The 20289-nt window shown below is 44.7% G+C and overlaps 1 long non-coding RNA gene across 3 annotated transcripts in view; it reads left to right on the top strand.

Annotated features, from left to right (window-relative positions):
- LOC132209587 (uncharacterized) overlaps window positions 1–17975 on the top strand; it is a 43747-nt gene extending 25772 nt beyond the window's left edge. For 2 of the 3 annotated variants that reach the window (XR_009445761.1, XR_009445760.1), the window contains one exon: window positions 14867–17975. This is a non-coding gene — a long non-coding RNA (uncharacterized LOC132209587). Of the gene's footprint in view, window positions 1–6807; window positions 6880–14866 lie in introns of all 3 variants that reach the window. The other variant, XR_009445762.1, reaches the window with a different exon arrangement.
- The last annotated feature ends 2314 nt before the right edge of the window (window positions 17976–20289 follow it).

Genomic DNA, 20289 nt, shown 5'->3' with positions numbered 1-20289 from the left:
CCACTTTTCAGTTGTTGAGTCATATTGTGTGTGCTTTCTTTGGTACTAGGATGATGGTGGCCTTCTTGAAGGAAATAGGGACTTCACATTGTAGCAAGGAGAGGCTGAAGATGTCAGCAAATTCTCCCAGCCTGGGGACTCCACCTGGGCCGGTCTTGGGTTTACTTTCAAGAAGACTGATCTTGCATCTGCAGCAATGACAGAGGAAACAGGTGCATCTGGGGCCGTCGGGGCTGCTGACACCATGTCACTGGCATTTTGCTCAAATTGAGTGCATCAGGAGGGATTTGCTTTTGTCAACTATGTTCTGCTTCTTTTTGTATCTTGTTATTATTGTGTAGGGCTTGCCACAGGCAGCTTGTGTCCATGTTGTTAGTTTGGGATCTAACTTGATCTGGTACTGTCTCTTGGCATCTCTAATGGCTTTGTGGAAGTCATATCTGGATTTCCTCTTCTTGAGGGTGATTAGGGAAAATTAATGGTTTTACCAGCTATGCCTACATCTTGAGAAAGGATAAACAAAACCCACAGATCCGGAAGCCAAATTGGGAGGAATCGAGGAATAAGGGGATCTAGATCTGTTGCAACTGGATATAGTCTGAAAGAACAAATTATTTGCTCAGATTTCAGTGGAACAAGTTTCCCATGCAAACATGGATCATTAATGTCTCTATTACATTCATCAGAGGTGTGAACCATTGATTTTCAATTGATCACCACCCAACAGCAAAATTATTTCTCCTATATGTTTATCCAATGACTTTAGCTAAAGATACAAAGGATACAAGAAATGAACTATTCACTTTAGGTGCCTGCCTGTCCTTCAGACTGCATATTAATATGCAACATGAATGCTTTTGTGTTGAGATGAATCAGCAAGTTTGAACAAGTACGCCACTACCATTCCCAGTGGGTGGCACCTCATTTGATCTATGTCATATATTGGGAAGACAAATTGCTTAACTTGAAGCCCCTTTGGTACAGATCTATAATCATGATGGCAGCAATCTGAATCTGCGTAGTGCTATTTGAGCTGCATGACACAAGCACAGGGGCATATGATTTCCATTGCAGCACTCAGATGTAAGCTGTCTACCAAACCTGAAGTGTACTGGAAGCAAGGTACTACGTAACAATTTGATCTATGAGTACTGTAATGGAACTGGCCATCTCATCAATAATCATAGAATTGCCCATTGTGTGGAAGCAGGCCATTTGATCTGAGTCCATTTCAACCCTCCAAAAGGCATCCCACCCAGACTCACTCTCCTATCCCTGAATTTCCCATAGCTAATCCACCTAAATGACAAATGACACATCCCTGGGCAATTTTGGCAATTTAGTGTGTCCAATCCACCTAACCTACACATCTTTGGACTGTAGGAGGAAACTCACACATTCATTGGGAGAATGTGCAAACTCCACACAGGTAACCAAGGGTGGAATCGAACCCAGGTCCACTGGCACTGTGAGGCAGCAGTGCTAACTACCATGCCACATCTATGCTGGATAGAATGGACGCCAAGTTCTGCACAAATCCCTGCGCGGTATTAGAGATGGAGTTCTCTGTGCTCTTTGCCGGACTGGAGACTGTATGCCAATTCTGCATTTCATTATTCATATATTTCAGTGTTCTCCAGGATGCATTGCATTAAAATCCTTATCTGAACCTCTCTTACATTAGAACTCCTGTGCATCCTTGGACTCTGACAGGCTGGCACAAACCAACCTCAGGGAATCTCTCTCCCACTGCAACTCTCTTGTAATCTCTTCAGCCTTGAAACTGCTCGACCATGTCCTGAAGCAAACCAGGTATCACAGTCACATCACCTTCCTCAGCACCTGCCTATGGAACTGGATCATCCCCAATGGACTACAGACTACATTCAAGCCTTCCCAATTTGGCCCCAACCGTGACCACCTCTACACCCAGAACATTCAGACCCTTCAGAAGCGTTTCTCCCTGCGAGTGCTGAAACAGACACTCGCAGCCATGCGCCGGCATCTCCAGGCACTGCAATCCAACCTGCCCCAGCTCAGAGCCTCCCTCTCCCAGACCTGCAAAGGACCTCTCCTGTTTTTTATCCTCTGCAGGATCCACAGACTGAACACCCAGTTTTATTCAGCTTTACTGGACACCAAAAATCATAAGTACAACAACCACACTGGCTCCTGCCACCTTAAAAAGGATTCCCCCACCTCCCAAATCCCGAGCCTGTCCCTGCACTTCCCCCACCAGGCACCCGCCGCCATTTACCATGAGGACACGGCCGGTGAACCCACCGATGACGTCACATCCGCCACCACCGGGCACACCACTTCCGGGACTGCTGCTGCAGTCACCACCTCCACTTCCAGTCCTACCACCACAAACATCTCCCTCACCACTGCTGCTGCCGCCCACCCTGCTCCTCCCACGGCCACAACTCCGCCCACTGCTGACGGAACCCCGCCCACCGCTGGTGCCGACGCAACTCCGCCCACTGCCGCAGACAGCGGCACTCCGCCCACCACAGCCGACACCGATGGAACCCTGCCCACAACCTCCACAGCCAGCAACCCCAGAGAAGACATTTGGAGTACTGTGTGCAGTCTGGTCGCCACATTACCAAAAGGATGTGGATGCTTTGGAGAGGGTGCAGAGGAGGCTCCCCAGGATGTTGCCTGGCATGGAGGGTGCTAGCTATGAAGAGAGGTTGAGTAGATAGGATTACTTCCATTAGAAAGACGGAGATTGAGGTGGGACCTGATTGAGGTCTATAAAATCATGAGGGGTATAGGCAGGGTGGATAGCAAAAAGTTTTTTCCCAGAGTGGGGTCCTCAATTACTAGGGGTCATGAGTTCAAAGTGAGAGGAGGAAAGTTTAAGGGAGATATGCGAGGAAAGTTCTTTACACAGAGGATGGTGGGTGCCTGGAATGCGTTGCCAGCAGAGGTGGTAGACACAGACACGTTAGAAAATAGATGACAGGTTAGACAGACGATCTTGATTGGCGCAGGCTTGGAGGGCCGAAGGGCCTGTTCCTGTGCTGTAGGTTTCTTTGTTCTTTGTTCTAAGACAGCCACACTGAGTCCTGCTGAATCTTCACCATCCCCCCAGACCTCCCACTGACTGAGGACGAACGGTCAGTCCTAAGCAAGGGGCTCACGTTTGTCCCGCTCCACCCACACATCAACAAATGCCAGTCACGTTTGGACATAGAGCAGTTTTTCCGCCGCCTTCGCCTCCATGCTTACTTCTTTAACCGGGAGCCTAACCCTCCCTCCACTGACCCCTTCACCAGCCTCCAACACAAGTCCTCTTCCTGGACACCACCCCCAGGCCTCCTAACCTCCCTCGACCTCTTCATCTCCAACTGCCGTCAAGACATCAACCGCCTCAACCTCTCCACCCCTCTCACCCACTCCAACCTCTCCCCTGCAGAACGGGCAGCCCTCCGCTGCAAACCGAACGTCACCATCAAACCCGCAGACAAGGGAGGTGCAGTGGTAGTATGGTGCACTGACCTCTACATCGCCGAGGCCAAATGCCAACTCTCCAACACCACCTCCTACTGACCCCTTGATCATGACCCCACCACCGAGCACCAAACCATCATCTCCAATACCATTCATGACCTCATCACCTCAGGGGACCTCCCACCCACAGCCTCCAACCTTATTGTTCCCCAACCCCGCACGGCCCATTTCCATCTCCTTCCCAACATCCACAAACCTGCCTGCCCTGGTCAACCCATTGTCTCAGCCTGTTCCTGCCCCACCGAACTCATCTCCACCTATCTGGACTCCATTTTCTCCCCTTTGGTCCAGGAACTCCCTACCTACGTCCGTGACACCACCCACGCCCTCTACCTCTTCCAGGACTTCCAATTCCCCGGCTCCCAACACCTCATTTTCACCAAGGACGTCCAGTCCCTATACACCTGTATTCCTCATGCAGATGGCTTCAAGGCCCTCCACTTCTTCCTGTCCCGCAGGCCCGACCAGTCTCCCTCCACCGACACCCTCATCCGCCTAGCCAAACTCGTCCTCACCCTCAACAACTTCTCTTTCGATTCCTCCCACTTGCTACAGACAAAGGTGGTGGCCATGGGTACCCGCATGGACCCAAGCTATGCCTGCCTCTTTGTAGGTTATGTGGAACCTACAAAGTCCCTCTTCCGCACCTACACAGGCCCCAAACCCCACCTCTTCCTCCGTTACATTGATGACTGTATCGGCGCTGCCTCTTGCTCCCCAGAGGAGCTCGATCAGTTCATCCATTTCACCAATACCTTCCACCCCAACCTCAAGTTCACCTGGGCCATCTCCAACACATCCCTCACTTTCCTGGACCTCTTAGTCTCCATCTCAGCTAACCAGCTCGAAACTGAAGTCCATTTCAAGCCCACCGACTCCTGCAACGACGTAGAATACACCTCCTCCCACCCAATTCCTCCGCCTCCGTCGCATCCGCTCCCAGGATGCGGCATTCCCCTCCCGCATATCCCAGATGTCCACGTTCTTCAAGGACCGCAACTTCCCCCCCCGCAGTGGTCGAGAACGCCCTTGACCGCGTCGCCTGCATTTCCCGCAACACATCCCTCACACCCCGCCCCCGCCACAACCGCCCCAAGAGGATCCCCCTCATTCTTAGATACCACCCCACCAACCTCTGGATACAATGCATCATCCTCTGACCATCTACAATCCGACCCCACCATCCAAGACATTTTTCCATCCCCACCCTTGTCTGCCTTCCGCAGAGACCACTCTCTCCGTGACTCCCTTGTCCGCCCCACACTCCCCTCCAACCCCAACCACACCCGGCACCTTTCCCTGCAACCACAGGAAGTGCTACACTTGCCCCCACACCACCTCCCTCACCCCAATCCCAGGCCCCAAGGTGACTTTCCATATCAAGCAGATGTTCACCTCCACATCTGCCAATGTGGTATACTGTATCCACCACACCCGGTGCCGCTCCCTCTACATTGGGGACACCAAGCGGAGGCTTGGGGACCACTTTGCAGAACACCTCCGCTCGGTTCGCAATAAACAACTGCACCTCCCAGTTGCGAACCATTTTAACTCCCCCTCCCATTCCTCAGATGACATGTCCATTATGGGCCTCTTGCAGTGCCACAATGATGCCCCCGAAGGTTGCAGGAACAGCAACACATAACCCGCTTGGGAACCCTGCAGCCCAATGGTTTCAATGTGGACTTCACAGCTTCAAAATCACCCCTCCCCCCACTGCATCCCAAAACCAGCCCAGACTGTCCCCACCTCCCTAACCTGTTCTTCCTCTCACCCATCCCTTCCTCCCACCTCAAGCCGCACCTCCATTTCCTGCGTACTAACCTCATCCTGCCTCCTTGACCTGTCCGTCTTCCCTGGAGTGACCTATCCCCTCCCTACCTCCCCACCTGTACTCTTCTCTCCACCTATCTTCTTTTCTCTCCATCTTCGGTCCGCCTCCCCCTCTCTCCCTATTTATTCCAGAACCCTCTCCCCATCCCCTTCTCTGATGGGTCTAGGCCCGAAACGTCAGTTTTTGTGCTCCTGAGACGCTGCTTGGCCTGCTGTGTTCATCCAGTTTCACACTTTGTTATCTTGGCACAAAGATTGCTTTTTGTCTTTCATAATCATTCGTGTCTGGCAAAGGGTAACATCACCAGAACGCCACAATGACAGAAGACTCCTTAGAAATGGAAGAATGGTGATGAGCTTAACCTGAGACAGGTCTTCACATAACCTCAGCAGGTTTGAGAATTGAACTCACGCTGTTGATTTCAGTCTGTGTTGCAAACCAACCATCCAGCCAACTGAACTCCTGACTTTGTCTTTTACAACTTTCTGGACTTAATACTTGAGTTCAATACCTTCAAATTGTGAACTTACTCTCGTTCCTTCCCTTGCTTTTAGCTTTACTTTTTGTTTTCTCTTTCACCATGTCCTCTCTTCCCTCTCTGACCCCATTGGAACTGTTTGTTTGTTGTTTCCAAGCTGGCAGTTAGACACACAGTTGTTCTGCCATTCTCACATTCTGAGCTATCAACATCTCCTTTCTCCTGCAACACTCCCCAACCCCACCCCTCAATAATAGTATAAATGCTGCTCTCTCCACTCTTTACATCATGTTGAAGAGTCATCTAGACATGAAACCTTAGCCTGCTTTCCCTCTATGGATGCTGCCCACCTCGCGGCTGTGAACTCGCTGTGATCGCTGGCATTTTTTGTTTCCAGCCTTGAACTCCTGTTGCCTAGTAATATACCATATACAGAGGAAAGCAGTAGATGCGTGGTCACAACATTTTCAGCTTTCATTACATGACAGATCATTTGATGAAGGGTGAGGAGACAATTAAAATGTTGCTGGCCATTCCAAGACTTGGTGAATAGGAGTGCCAGCTCCTCCATTGGACTGGAAGACTAGTTATGCCTCCAAGCCCCACCTCTAGCTTCTCTGGGTTTCCCAGTTATTTGACAACTTGCCATGGAAGAGCGAGGACAGAATAAGTGATTACATGATGCTTTGTTTAAATGATATGCCTTCGTTGATTAGTTGGAGCAAAGTACAAATTGTGAGAGGTGTGTATAAGACTGGCATCACTAATAAGTTTGTAAGATGGTGTATAGGAATATTAGGTATGAATTCTGAGTGCTACCAGTTGAGTAATTGGGATGTAGTTCATTGACAAGCGCAACAGACTGGTGGTCTAGTGTGTATGGGAGGTGAAGTGAAGATGCATCTACTGACCTTGACACTATATAACAGTAAAATGCAAGAATAACATAATTACAACTGTAATATCTTTTTCATAGCAAGTGGATGGTTCCTTGACAATGTCGTCATTAACTATGAAGAAAATAATCAGGAATGTTCCTTTGCAACAGGTATGCTATGAATTTTAAAAGTGCCCTGGTCAAAGGAAAAGCACAATTGTTAAACTTTCTAAGTAGTTCAGAGCAATCTTTGGCATTATTTACTGTCTATTAGTAATTCATTGAACTGAAGATGGCTAGATATGAATTGGGAAGATCAAACAAGTGAGAGAGAATTGTTTGTAAAAAAAGTAAGTATAAAAATACATTTTTTGTTTCAGCATATTCAGCACTTGATGAGCCATGTTAATATAGATTTACAAATTCTAAACAGCAAATTACTCATTCAATAAAATAAAAACTGAAAATGTTGGAAATACTCAATAAGTAAGTACCAACTATGGAGGGAGAAAACAGTTAACAGTTGTGAGCTTCCTTGAATCATTAACTCTGGTGAAAAGTTATCGGCCTGAAATGTTGATCTTATTTTTTTCATTTGACAATCAGGGCCATAAAATGGACCTGAGCCAACATCCTGACCCCATATCATGTCAACGACTGATACCTGATGCAATTTTTTTAACAAGTGTAAAGATTTCACACTAACTGCCTAACTAGGAATAGCAGGCTTGTTTACAGGAGATTCTTCAGCAGTAAAGGATCAGCAGCCCCGCTGTCAGTGCTGCAAGATGGAGGCACTTCAGAAGGAGGCCCAAAAACATCTAAATTCAAATTGGTTACTACAATGGGCCAGCATGTCCATTGAATATACAGAAGCTGCACCTTTCTTCTTTTTATTTCTGGTGAATGCAAGGATGGAGTGCAGTCTCTCTCCCCAGTCTGCCACTGGGTCAGCGCCAGTTTTTTTTTTACCTGACCCAATCCCCAACCCATTGCTGGTAATTAGCAGTTGCGCCTCATTCACCTTGATCAGAGCAGAACGAAAATGGCCCAGAGGCAGGATCCAATAAAATGAGACCATTTCACTACCGTCTTTCAGGAAATTGCAGATCCACCTGCCTCTAGTACTATCTCCATAAACAAATGAAAATTCTGCCTATTAACTCAATTTATCTCTCCACAGATGGTTCTTGATCTGCCAAGTATTTCCAGTACTTAATGTTAGTGTTTCAGGTTTCCAGAACCCCATATGTTTTGCTTTTGTACATGTGTGATGGAATTGAAGGTGATATGAGATTTAGCAATACAGGTATGATCAGCATACTGTTTGAGCGCATACATCATATCAAACTTCGCACAAGGTATAGCAGAGTTGGAGCATACAGTATCATTTAGGGCAAGCATAGATAAATATGTGAAGCAGAAGAAAATTCCATGACTATTGGGCAATGGAGGACAATTGAATTAGTGTTGAATTATTTGGGTTTAAAGCTGACAGAGACAAACCAACTTCTTCTGTAATTTGAATTTTAGTAGTTACATAGAATATCATTAGTAATTGTGAACAAGGCAATCCTAGTGGTTTCAACAGGAAGAAAATCAGACACATGATGTGAGTAACAGTTAATCAGAAAGATTAACTTTACATTGTATGGGGATGCTATATGAATGGTAAATTAAATGATAAGTTAAAAATTGAGCACATGTTGGAAAAAAGGAGGATCAAGGATTTACTTCTAAAAGGACAGGGATCACCATGACTTTGGAGGAAACAATGATGGTAAGAAGAATCAAGTTGATGATGGATTCAGGATTGGGCTGAAATAAGGTAATTAGATCAATGTTTTCTCTTAAGTGTGCACCAGTGTAGCAACCGGATCCTGCCCATTCACACTGTGCCCAAGTTGGCACTTCTCAGTAAGCGGAACACAATGTAACTGGGAATGCACATTTAAACTCACCTGTACATACCCAAAATAAAAGCAATCATTTGGTCTGTCAAGTCTGCTTCACCATTCAATTATGGCTGATATGTTTCTCGAGAGCATTCTCCTGCTTTCTCCCTATAAACTTTGATACCCTTACTAATCAAAAATCTATCTATCTTCATCTTAAATATATTCATTGACTTGGCCTTCACAGTTATTTATAACAACATGTTCCACAGATTAGCTGTGCTCTGGCTGAAGAAATTCTTCCTCATCTCAGTTCTAAAGGATCATCCTTTCACTTTGAGGCTGTGTCCTCTGGTCCAAATAGTTCCGACGTGTGGAAAAATAATCTCCACCTCCACTCTATCCAGGCCTCTCCGTATTCTGTAACTTTCAGTGAGATCCACCCTCATCCTTCTAAACTCCATCAATTGCAGGCCTAGTGTTCTTAACCATTCCTCATCTGACAAGTCCTTCATCCCTGGGATTATTCTTGTAAACCTCCTCTCGAATTCCTTCAAGGCTAGCACATCCTTCCTTAGATATGGAGCCCAAAAACCTCCACCTCAGCAGGATATTTCTGCTCTTTAATTCTAGTCCTCTTGAAATGATTGCTAGCATTGCATTTGCCTTCCTAACTGCTAACTGAACCTGCATGTTAACCTAGTTGCCCTTGAGAAGGTGGTGGTGAGTTGCCTTCTTAAACTCCTGCAGTCCGCAGTATGTAGGTTGACGCTTTACGGAGACCATTCCCCGAATTTGACAGTGAAGAAATGGTAATGTAATTCCAAGTAAGGATGGTGAGTGGCTTGGAGGGCAACCTGAATGTGATGGTATTCCCATATATTTGCAGCCTTTGTCCTTCTGGATGGAAATGGTAATGTAATGGTAAGTCTATCTCATTTAGCATGGTAATATTTTCAGCCTTTGTCCTTTTAGAAGGAAATGGTAATGGGTTCAGAAAGTGCTGTGTAAGAATCTTTGGTGATTTTCTACAGTGCATTTTGTAGATAGTACAGACTACTGCCACTAAGCGTGGGTGGTGGAGGGAGTAGATGCTAGTGAATGTGGTGTCAGTCAATCAGGTACTTTTGTCCTGGATGGTATCAAGCTTCTTGAGTGTTGTCAGAGCTGCACCTCTTCAGGCAAGTGGGGAGAATTCCATCGCACACCTGACTTGTGCTTTGTAGAAGTGAATAGGCTTTGGGGATTCAGGAGGTGAGTTACTTTCTGCAGTTTTCATCTAATCTACTCTTGCAGTCACTGTGTTTATGCAATAAGTCCATTTGAGTTTGTGGAGAATTCAGTGATGTAAAAACCCTTGAACGTCAAGAGGAGATTATTAGAATGTGTCTTATTGGAGATGGTCATTGCCTGGCATTTGGGTGGTGGAAATGTTTCTTGCTACTTGTTAGCCCAAGCCTGGATGTTGTTGCATTTGAATATGGACTGATTCAGTATCAGAGGACCTGTGAATAGTGCGGAATGTTGTGCAATCACTGCTAAGCATTTGACTTCTAACTCCACTTCTGAGTTTATGATACAGGGAAGGTCATTGATGAAGCAGGTTAGGATAGTTGGGCCTAGGGTACCAGTCTGAGGAACTCCTGTAGATATCACTCGGTGCCAAGATGACTGACCTCCAACAACCATGACCATCTTTCTATGTGCTAGATATGACACCAACCAGCAGAGAATTTGCCCCCATTACCCAGTTTTGCCAGGGCTCCTTAATACACACATGGCCAAATGCAGCCTTGATGTCAAGGATTATCATTCTCACCTCACCTTTTAGAATTCTGCTGTTTTGCTCGTGGTTGAATCAAAGCTGTAATGAGCTCATTGGTCCTGGCAAAATCCAAACTGGGAATTACTTAAGCAAGTTATTGCTGAATAAGTGCTGCTTGGTAGCACTATTAATGACACCTTCTGTCACTTTATTTTTGATCATTGGTAGACTGATGGGACAGTAATTGGCTGGGTTGGATTTCCCCTGCTTTTCATATACGGGACATACCCAGACAATTTTCCGCATTGTCAGGTAAATGTCAGCATTTTAACTATACTGGAACAGATTAGCTGCTGGAGCAACCAGTTCTGGCACACCAGTCTTTAGTACTATTACTGGAACATTATCAAGGGCCCATAGCCTTTTCAGTATCCAGTGCCTATTATAATTTCTTGATATCATGAGAAGTGAATCAAATTGACTGAAGACTGGTGCCTGTAATGCTGGATGACACCAAGATGGATCATCCACTTGGCATTTCTCGCTGGCGGTTGCTGCAAATGCTTTAGCCTTATCTTTTGTGTTGGGCTTTTCCATTATTGAAGATGGGGATTTTTGTGAACCCGCCTCCTCCAGTGAGTTGTACAATTCTTCACAACCATTCACGACTGAATGTGACATGATTGTGAACTTAGATCTGATCCATGGGTTTTGGGATTACTTAGCCCTGTCTATCATTTGTTGTGTATGCAGTTTGGCATGTAAGTAGTCCTGTTTGGTAGCTTCATCAGGTTTTTGGGTATGCCTGGTGCTGCTCCTGGTATCCCCTCCTGCATTCTCCTTTTAACAAGAGTTGACTCTTTGGCTTGATAGTAATAGTTGAGTGGAGGATGTACTGGGTCATGAGATTGTGCTGGAATAAAACTTTTCTGCTGTTGATGGCCCACAGTGCATCATGGATGTCCAGTCTTGAGTTTCCAGCTCCGTCTGAAGTCTATCTCATTTAGTATGGTGATAGTGCAGCATGACCTGATTGCAGTTATTCTCAACATGAAGAAAAGACTTGATCTCCACAAGGTCTGTGAGGTCACCATACTTTCCAACACTGTCATGGACAAATATGTCTGCAGCTGGCAGATTGGTAAGGATGAGGTCAAGTATGCTTTTGCCTCTTGTTGATTCCTTCACTCCTGCTGCAGGGACACTCCTGGTGGTGTTGTTGAAATCCCCCATCCAAAGTATATTTTGCACCTTTGCCACCCGTAATACTTCTTTTAACTGTTGTTCAACATGGAGAAGTACTGAACATCAGTCAAGGGTGGTATGTTGTAATCAGCAGACAAGGAAGCGTCCTGTGTTTAACCTGAAGTCAAGAGACTTCATGGGGTCTGGAGTCAATGTTAAGAACTGAGGGTAGCTCCATTCCAAATGTATACCATTGTCCTGCCACCTTTTATTGGGTCTGTCCTGGGACAGGACATATCCACAGGTTGGAGATGATGGCATTGGGACATTGTCTGTCAGGTATGATTCTTTAAGTATGACCGCCAGGCTGTTGTTTGACTAGTCAGTGAGACAACTCTTCCATTTTTGGTACTAGTCCCCAGATATTAATAAGGAAGAATTTACAGACTTGACAAGGCTACTTCTGCTTTTGTCTGTTCCGGTGCATAGGTTGATGCCAGGTCATCTATCGAGTTTCATTTCTTTTTTTGACACTTTGTAGCAATTGGTACAACTTAATAGCTTACTAGGCCATTTCAGAGGGCATCTGCTGCAGTGGGATTCGAACTGGAGTCTCCAAAATATTCAGAGATAGTAAGAACTGCAGATGCTGGAGAATCTAAGATAAAATCCTGAAGAAGGGTTTAGGCCTGAAACGTAAGCCTTTCTGCTCCGCTAATGCTGCTTGGCCTGCTGTGTTCATCCAGCTGTACATCTTGTTATTCCTCAGAATATTCGTTGAGTTTCTAGAGTAATGGTCTCTCAATAATACCAGTAGGCCATCGCCTACCATGTTTCTCTTGTTTCTATTTCTTATGGTCTTCTCTTGCCGCCTAATATTGTGGAGATATCTTTCTTAAAAAAAAAAGACCGGCAAACTTCAGATAAGACGCAATACTTGTATGTGTTTGGCATCCATCATGATCTCAGGATGACACAAATTGCTTTATAGCCAATGGAATCCTATTGAAATTTAGGAAGAAACATAAACCAGCTCGAACAGAGCAAGTGTCCTACAATGGCAATGCAATGCTGATATTGGTTAAGTATAGAATTGTCGAATGTTTACTGCCCAGAAGGAGATCGTTTGGGCCATCATGAGTATGCTGGCTTTTTACAACACAGCTCACCTGGACTCAATCCCTCACCTCTTCTTCATAGTTTTCCTCCTGGTGATCACAGGGATTAAGAAATATGTTGAAGTTTAATAATTAATCATTTTAATGTTCAGCTTGAAAATAAAGGAACATTTCACAATTAAGAGGATACAAGCCATTTATGTAGTTACATAGAACATAGAACATTACAGCACAGTACAAGCCCTTCGGCCCTCGATGTTGTGCCGACCTGTCATACCGATCTTAAGCCCATCTAACCTACACTATTCCACGTACGTCCATATGCTTATCCAAACGTCCATATGCTTATCCAATTAACTCAACAAGATTCGACGTTGCTTCCTTCATTAAAACTTTAACTGAGGCAATTCTAGGGAAATCAAGGATCAGTGATCTATACTATCAACTTCTAGGTTTGCTCTCCATATCCATAAAAAGAGATTGCCACCAAATTTCTTCCCTGCTTTGAATTTGCATGGTGCTCTGTCTTCATGTCTATACATAATACAAGATGTTGAATTGTTGCCAAAAACACGCTAAGGGATTATGTATATTAACTTGCCCCATTGCTTTCAATGCTGCCTATTTTTTGTATTACGTCCTGGGTTTCATGATTATTGAGAGCTTTGTGTGAGGCTAACTCCTCTTAAAATTAGCCTGCAACGTGGAAAGGCAACGTGCACTCTATCTGCAGCACAAGCTGTAATTGTTTGTGAAAGAGAGTCTAAGTAAGTTATGGCATTACATAGTTGAAAACACGCTTTAATGTTTCCAGATACTGCACAGGATGCCTTGGAGGTGGAGATAATGAGAAATTCCAAATTGAACTTGAGGGCCCTCCTGACAGATTGGTAAAGGTAATGGGATAAGATAGCCATGGCAGTCAGAATTAGGTGACCAGCCTCGAGGGCTTCATGCTCAGTATCAATCACAATGTTCCAGAATGTTAGTTGAATGCTTAGGGACAGTAATGTGCCTTTGTGTATTGTAGTCAATCAGCTACACCACTTGTCGCGCATGCTGCTCAGTAAACTGCAGCACGATCACTCACTTAAACTCATCCGTGCTGATCATGACTTCTAACCGTTAATCTACCATCACACACGTGTCACTGCTGAAAGTTTAACAGTTGCTACCACTGTCAGCTTTCCAATCGTAAGTCTAAGACCCTCCAGTCAGAGCTCTTCTACATTTTCTTCCTCTCTTCTTTATTTCTCCTTTGTGCATGAGGGTAATGGGGATGCTGGTGAGCCCTGGAGATGAATTCCAAGGCGGAGGTCAGCGTGGGGAGACAGTCCCAGAACAGCAGCCAGCATGGGGATACAGTCCTGGGCAGAGACCGGCATGGAGAAGTAGTCCTGGTGCTGTGGTCAGTGTGGGGAGCACGTCCCAGGTGGAGGCCGGTGAAGGGAAGAAGTCCCAGAAGAAACTTACCTTGGAACAGCTGACAGCCAGAGTGGAGTGGACTGGAGGCTTGGAGCAGGATGGGGACTGGCGTCTGGATTGCATAGTCAAGCCATGCGTGTAGCTCATCCTCTGTGCTGAGCTACTGCAATGAAAAGTTTATTTGTAACTTGTTTATCTGACTGTAATGTCTATCCTTTAACTACGTTTTATTTGTAATTTATTCTTTAAATATTGTAAAGTAATGCAATTACTTTTTGTTTTTATTCCTCCTTTGTATCTTAAGATTTGTACCTAGGTACTCTATGATTCTACTTCTACCTAGATGATGCCGTAAGAGGTGAAATTGTAAAACTTTTCACCGTACTTCTGTACTTGAGTAGATGTGCTAATGAAGGATATTCTAATTCTATTATAATTCTGATTCTAAATAACTATATCGTCCAAATAAACTTAGCCACTCTTATTCTCACATCCTCCTCTCATGGACGACCAGGTGGCACATAACTAGATATAGAGAAAACAAATAGTTAAAATACAGTTGAAGGTCCTCTTCACAAAGTAGATAGGTGATCACCATGTTTGGAGTCACTATCATTGAGACTGTAGGCTTTGGCCTGTCTTAAAGGATTGAAGATGACTGAATCCTCATGTCTACCTTTTCTCCTCACATCTCACTTCATTTTCTTTGTAAAATCCCTTCTGGTTTGCCAGCTGAATATTTTTTAAAATATGTATCTCTTACATTCCAGATCCCTTCCCTCAACTTGTCTTTTCATATCCTCAAGAATTATAACCTGACAAGGCTGTGATGGAAGAGCAGAAGGTGAGAAAGTAGGAGGACAATGATGAAGAAATGCCGTCATATATTCAGTACCAGCACTCACAACCCTAGCCATACATTGGGGGCTATCTTTGGAGGCAGAGACTACACATGGTGTAATACTGAAACTTGAAGCATTTTTTCTTGTTGACTACTGTACAGGTTAACTCTAACTGCTTCTTTGAGACTTGATTTTGTTTTGCCTTTATGTAATTACTGTTACTCTTTCACTAACACTCCCTCCCCCCCCCCCCCCCCCCCCCCCCCCCCCCGCCCCCCCAACACTCCAGCTCTCCTGCAGCAGGAACATAATGGTTATGTTTTGGACTAACAGTGAGACTCCTAAACTGTTGATTTTATAGTTGTGAATCCTAAACTCAAACAAATTTGCTTGGGAATTTGGATTCAATCAATTAACTAAATCTTAAGGTAAAAGCTGGTATTGGTAATGGTGACGTTGGAACTACTGAGTTGTTAGTAAAATCCATCCTGCCCTTTAAGGAGGGCAAACTGTGTTCTCTGTTTCTGGCTTATATATAACTCCTAGCCCACAGCAGCATGGCTGACTATTCATTGGTAATAGATAAGCAAATCACTCAGTTGTCAAAAGGTGTCTCATTCTATATTCTCAAGGGGAATTAGAGGTCTGCAGACTGCAAAACAAAAAAAACTGACAACATGCTGCTTATTTCTGTGAGCCATTTGATATGTTTGCCACATTCTCAACTATTTTCTATCTACTCTCTGTGGATTACTTTTACTATCAATTCTTCACAGTTCTGGAATTTATTGATATTACCTGCAGAAGCTGTAATGTAAATTGACTAGAATTGATCCAGAGTTATGACCTCTACAATGCAAGACACCAAGCACCACGTCTCCGAACCCCCCCCCTCCTACCTTCCCCTCAATTGAGACCATCAATAACACCATCACCTCAGGAGACCTCCCATACACAGCCTCCAACTGCATCGTTCCCCAACCCTTCGCCTCCCTTTTCTATCTCCTCAGAATCCACAAACCTGACTGCCCCAGTCCACCATTGTCCCCACCTGCTCCTGTCCTACTGAACTCTCCACTCACGTCAACTCCAGTTTCTCTCTACGGTCCAGGAACTCTCCATCTGCTTTCAGGACACTACACCCATGCCCTCCACCTCCTTCAAGACTTTCAATTCCCCGGCTCCCAACACCTCATCTTCATCACGTTCATCCAATCTCTGTACACCAGTATACCCCTTGCAACTGGCCTAAAAGCCCTCTGCTTCTTCCTCTCCCACTGGCTCAACCAGCTACCCCTCCATGAACACCCTCTTCTGCCTAACAGAACTTGTCCTTACCCTCAACAATTTCTCCTTTAACTCCTCCCACTTCCCACAAGCTAAAGGGCTGGCTATAGGCACCCATATGGGTCCAAGTTATGCCCGCCTTTTATATGTGGAATAGACCCTCTTCTGCAGCTACATTGGCACTATCCCCAGCCTCTTTCTCCGCTACATTACTGACTGTATTGGCACTGCCTTGTGCTCTCATGAGGAGATGGAAAGGTTCATCAACTTTACTAACATCTTTCACCCCAACCTCAAACGCACCTGGACCATCTCCGATACCTCCCTCCCCTGCCTGGACTTCTCCATCTCCGGTAACTGCCTCAGCACTGATATCTATTTCAAGCCCACCGATCTCCATATCTACCTTGACTACACTGCCCCTCACCCACCGCCCTGCAAGAATGTTAACCCTCCACTTCTGCATCTGCTCACAAGATGGAGCATTCCATTCCCAGACATCCCAGATATCCTCCTACTTCAAGGATTGCAATGACCCCCCCTGTTGACACATAATGCCCTCAACCGCATTTCCTGCACTTTTGCCCTCAAAACCCCTCCCCCTAACAAAAATAAGGACAGAGTCCTCCTGGTCCTCACATACCACCCCACCAATCTCCGCATCCAGTGCATCATCCTGCACCACTTCCACCACCTGCAATCTGACCCTACCACCAAAGAGATATTTCCCTCCCCAGCTCTATCTGTATTTTGTAGGGACCACTCACTCTACAACTCCCTTGTCCTCACCACACTCCTCATCAACTACACATGGCACCTTTCCCTGCAAGCGGAGGAGGATCTACACCTACCGTCTCATCTCCATCCAAAGCCCCAGACAAACTGACAGCGATTCACCTGTACATTCTCCAACCTATTCTACTATATCTGTTGCTCCCAGTGTGGTCTCCTGTTGGTGAGACCAAGCACAGACTCAGTGATTGATTCTTGGAGCATCTGTGCTCTGTATGCTATCATCAACAACACCTTCTGGTTGCCAACCGTTTTAACTCTCCCTCCCACTCCCTTGGTGACATGTCCATTCTGGGCATCCTCCAGTGTAGCCTCATCATAGAATTCAACAGTTTCAAAATCTTACCCACCCCCGGCCTCATCCTATATCCAAACCTCCCTTTCATCCCTGCCTCCTTGACCTGACACTACCTGTCCATCTTTGCCACCTATCCACCACATCGTTCCCACTGGCCAATCCTCAGTACCTCATACTTGAATCCACCTATCACCATGCCATCTACCTTCCCTCAGCCCCACCCCTCTTCCCTCTGTTTATTTCCCCACGTTTCTTTCCCCTCCCCAGTCCTGATGAGGTGTGTAAGCCTGAAACATCAACTTTCCTGCTCCCCTGATGCTGCCTAACCTTCTGTGTTCCTCCAGCTACACACTGTATTGACTCTGACACTAGCATCTTGCAGTTCTTGCTATCTCTGGAAGTGGTATGTAGTGGGGCATGGGAATATTTGCGGAGTGATGGTCAGGCTATTTGTTCATAATAGATTGGTACATCTTAACCTTTTCACTGCTGATTGGTTCACTGCACAGAATACCTGGTAATTATTTTTTTGAGTGTCGGTAACCTCTAGCCAAGGATGTGCTTATGGGATGATGAAATGTTTGTTGAGGTCCTTGACCTCCCTGATAGATCTTATATGCCAGTGCATGGTAGGTGGAATAAACATAGAATTAGACCATTGGATGTTGTGTTAATTATGTCTGTTTTATGATTCATTGTGTATGAAGAAAATTTGAGAATCCTCACTTATGACAGCTGAAGGTGATTTCCCCACTGCCAATAAACCTGTAAACATATTCTGTCATCAGAACGAGCGAGAGAGGGTCAAACTATTGTCTCAGTTTTCAGCACAGACTTTCCACTACTTTCAGACTCCAGTCCTCTTCCTGGAATGGACGGTGGCTATGTGAAGAAAAGTTAGACAAACTAAGCTATTAGATTAGATTCCCTACAGTGTGGAAACAGGCCCTTCGACCCAACAAGTCCACACTGCCCTTTGAAGCATCCCACCCAGACCCATTCCCCTATAACCCACACACCCCTGAACACTACAGGCAATTTAGCATGGCCGATCCACCTAGCCTGCACATCTTTGCACTGTGGGAGGAAACCGGAGCACCCGCAGGAAACCCACGCAGACACAAGGAGGAAAGTGCAAACTCCACACAGACAGTCACCCGAGGCTGGAATCAAACCTGGGCCCCTGAAGCTGTGAGGCTGCAGTGCTAACCACTGAGCCACCGTGCCGCCTGAAGTTTAGGAGAATAAGCGACAACTTGACTGAAACATGTATGCTATTGAGAAGTATTGCCAGCTTGAGTGTGAAAATGGTGTTTCTTCCTGTAAGAATCTTGAACTGTTTCAAAATAAGGGTTGCTCATTTATGGTATAAATAGGAGTTTTATTTTTCTCATGAAGTCTTGGGTTTTCAGTGCTCTTTTCCTACAAATGAAGTGGAAGCAAAGTTTTTCCATATTTAAAAGACACAGATACTTTATTTTATACAAGTGCAGAGGTCAAAGTCTTGTCAGGCCTAGACAGAAAAATAAATTAATCAGATCGGCATCAGGGCTTGAGAGGCCAAGGAGCTTATCCCTCCTAATGCAAAGATTGACATTTATGTGAAAGCCTGAAATCCTAACAGACCTGTCTGCTAACTCTACTTGCTTCCCTTCTCCAATTTGAAACAACAGATGAGCAAAGTAGAAATATCTCTAATTCTGGCCTGGAAAGAACCAAGGCACATAAACCACCCATTACCATTGTCATCTTCATGCTATCTTTTCTACTTTAGGTTTGTATTTGTGACTATAACAGTTAGAAAATTTAATTGAGGATGAGTACTGTTGTCTCATACCTGTGTTCCTCACCAAGATTTCAGGTAGATGGATTGTTCCAGTTAATTGGTACGACCACTTTTTGAAAGTCCTTTTAACCTTTCCCTCCTTAAATCACCAAATTTTCCTCTTATGTTCCATCTTAGTTTTATTCTATTAAGCAAAGGAAATGCCTGGTAGTGCACCATACTTCAGAGTACGTAATACTTGCAAAAGCATTGAAATCAATAGTAAAGCCTTTAGTACCTGTCATATAGGTATTTGCAACTTGAAACAGCTGTAGGAATCAACAAACACTATCGGATCATAGGGATAAGGAAAAGTAATCAATCTGGAAGTAACCTTTAAATAGTTGAGTTTAAGAGTGGGCATTGGTTGGTTCATGGAGCTCACAAATGGGAGCACAAGCATCACATTTATGTTGAGTTTTTTTGACATAATGTCCTGCTGTTTCTGCATACTTGTGTTGGCCATTAACCACAGATTGGTGAACACATCCACCAATATGCTGACCAATATGATTCACAGAGAATCTGCACACATGCAGCAGATGCTTTTTGACCCCACTGGTGCACAAATATAATGTGCTGCATTTCCAAATTACACATCGAAAATTGCTTGTGAGTATAAACATATGTGGATAAAGCTATAGAAAGGAAAGCAAAATTTGATTCTTAGTAGGATAGACTACAATGATTAAGAAATAATGACAGATTTGTGCAACTATTAACGTATGGTGTACTATTCTGAGTATTCTGTTAAGAAAGAAGATTGAAGACATAGTGAATGTTCAGTGTAGGTTTACCATTGGTGGGAAATTAAAGTTAATAGAAAAGACTTGAGATACAGTAATGAAAGTAAAGCACTGCAGATTTTGGAAATCTAAAATAAACACATTGAATGCTTGAGAAAATCAATAGACCCGATAGCAACCATCAAGAGGGAAAGCATTGATGAATGTTCAAAAGAAGAGTCATAGAGGATTTGTTAAACATTAATGCTGTTTCTCTCCACTACTAGATCTACTGAGTTTTTTCAGCATTCTCTGAATGTGTTATCTGAGGTACAATGTGAACTTACAATAAAGCAAAGAAGACTAAGAGAAGATTTAATAGAGGTTTTGAAAGTACGAAGAATTCTGACAGAATAGGGAAAAT

Source organism: Stegostoma tigrinum, chromosome 5, assembly GCF_030684315.1.
Source record: "Stegostoma tigrinum isolate sSteTig4 chromosome 5, sSteTig4.hap1, whole genome shotgun sequence".
Taxonomy (NCBI): domain Eukaryota; kingdom Metazoa; phylum Chordata; class Chondrichthyes; order Orectolobiformes; family Stegostomatidae; genus Stegostoma; species Stegostoma tigrinum.
The sequence above is the reverse complement of the archived record's forward strand: the minus strand, read 5'-3'. Positions and strand labels throughout refer to the sequence as shown.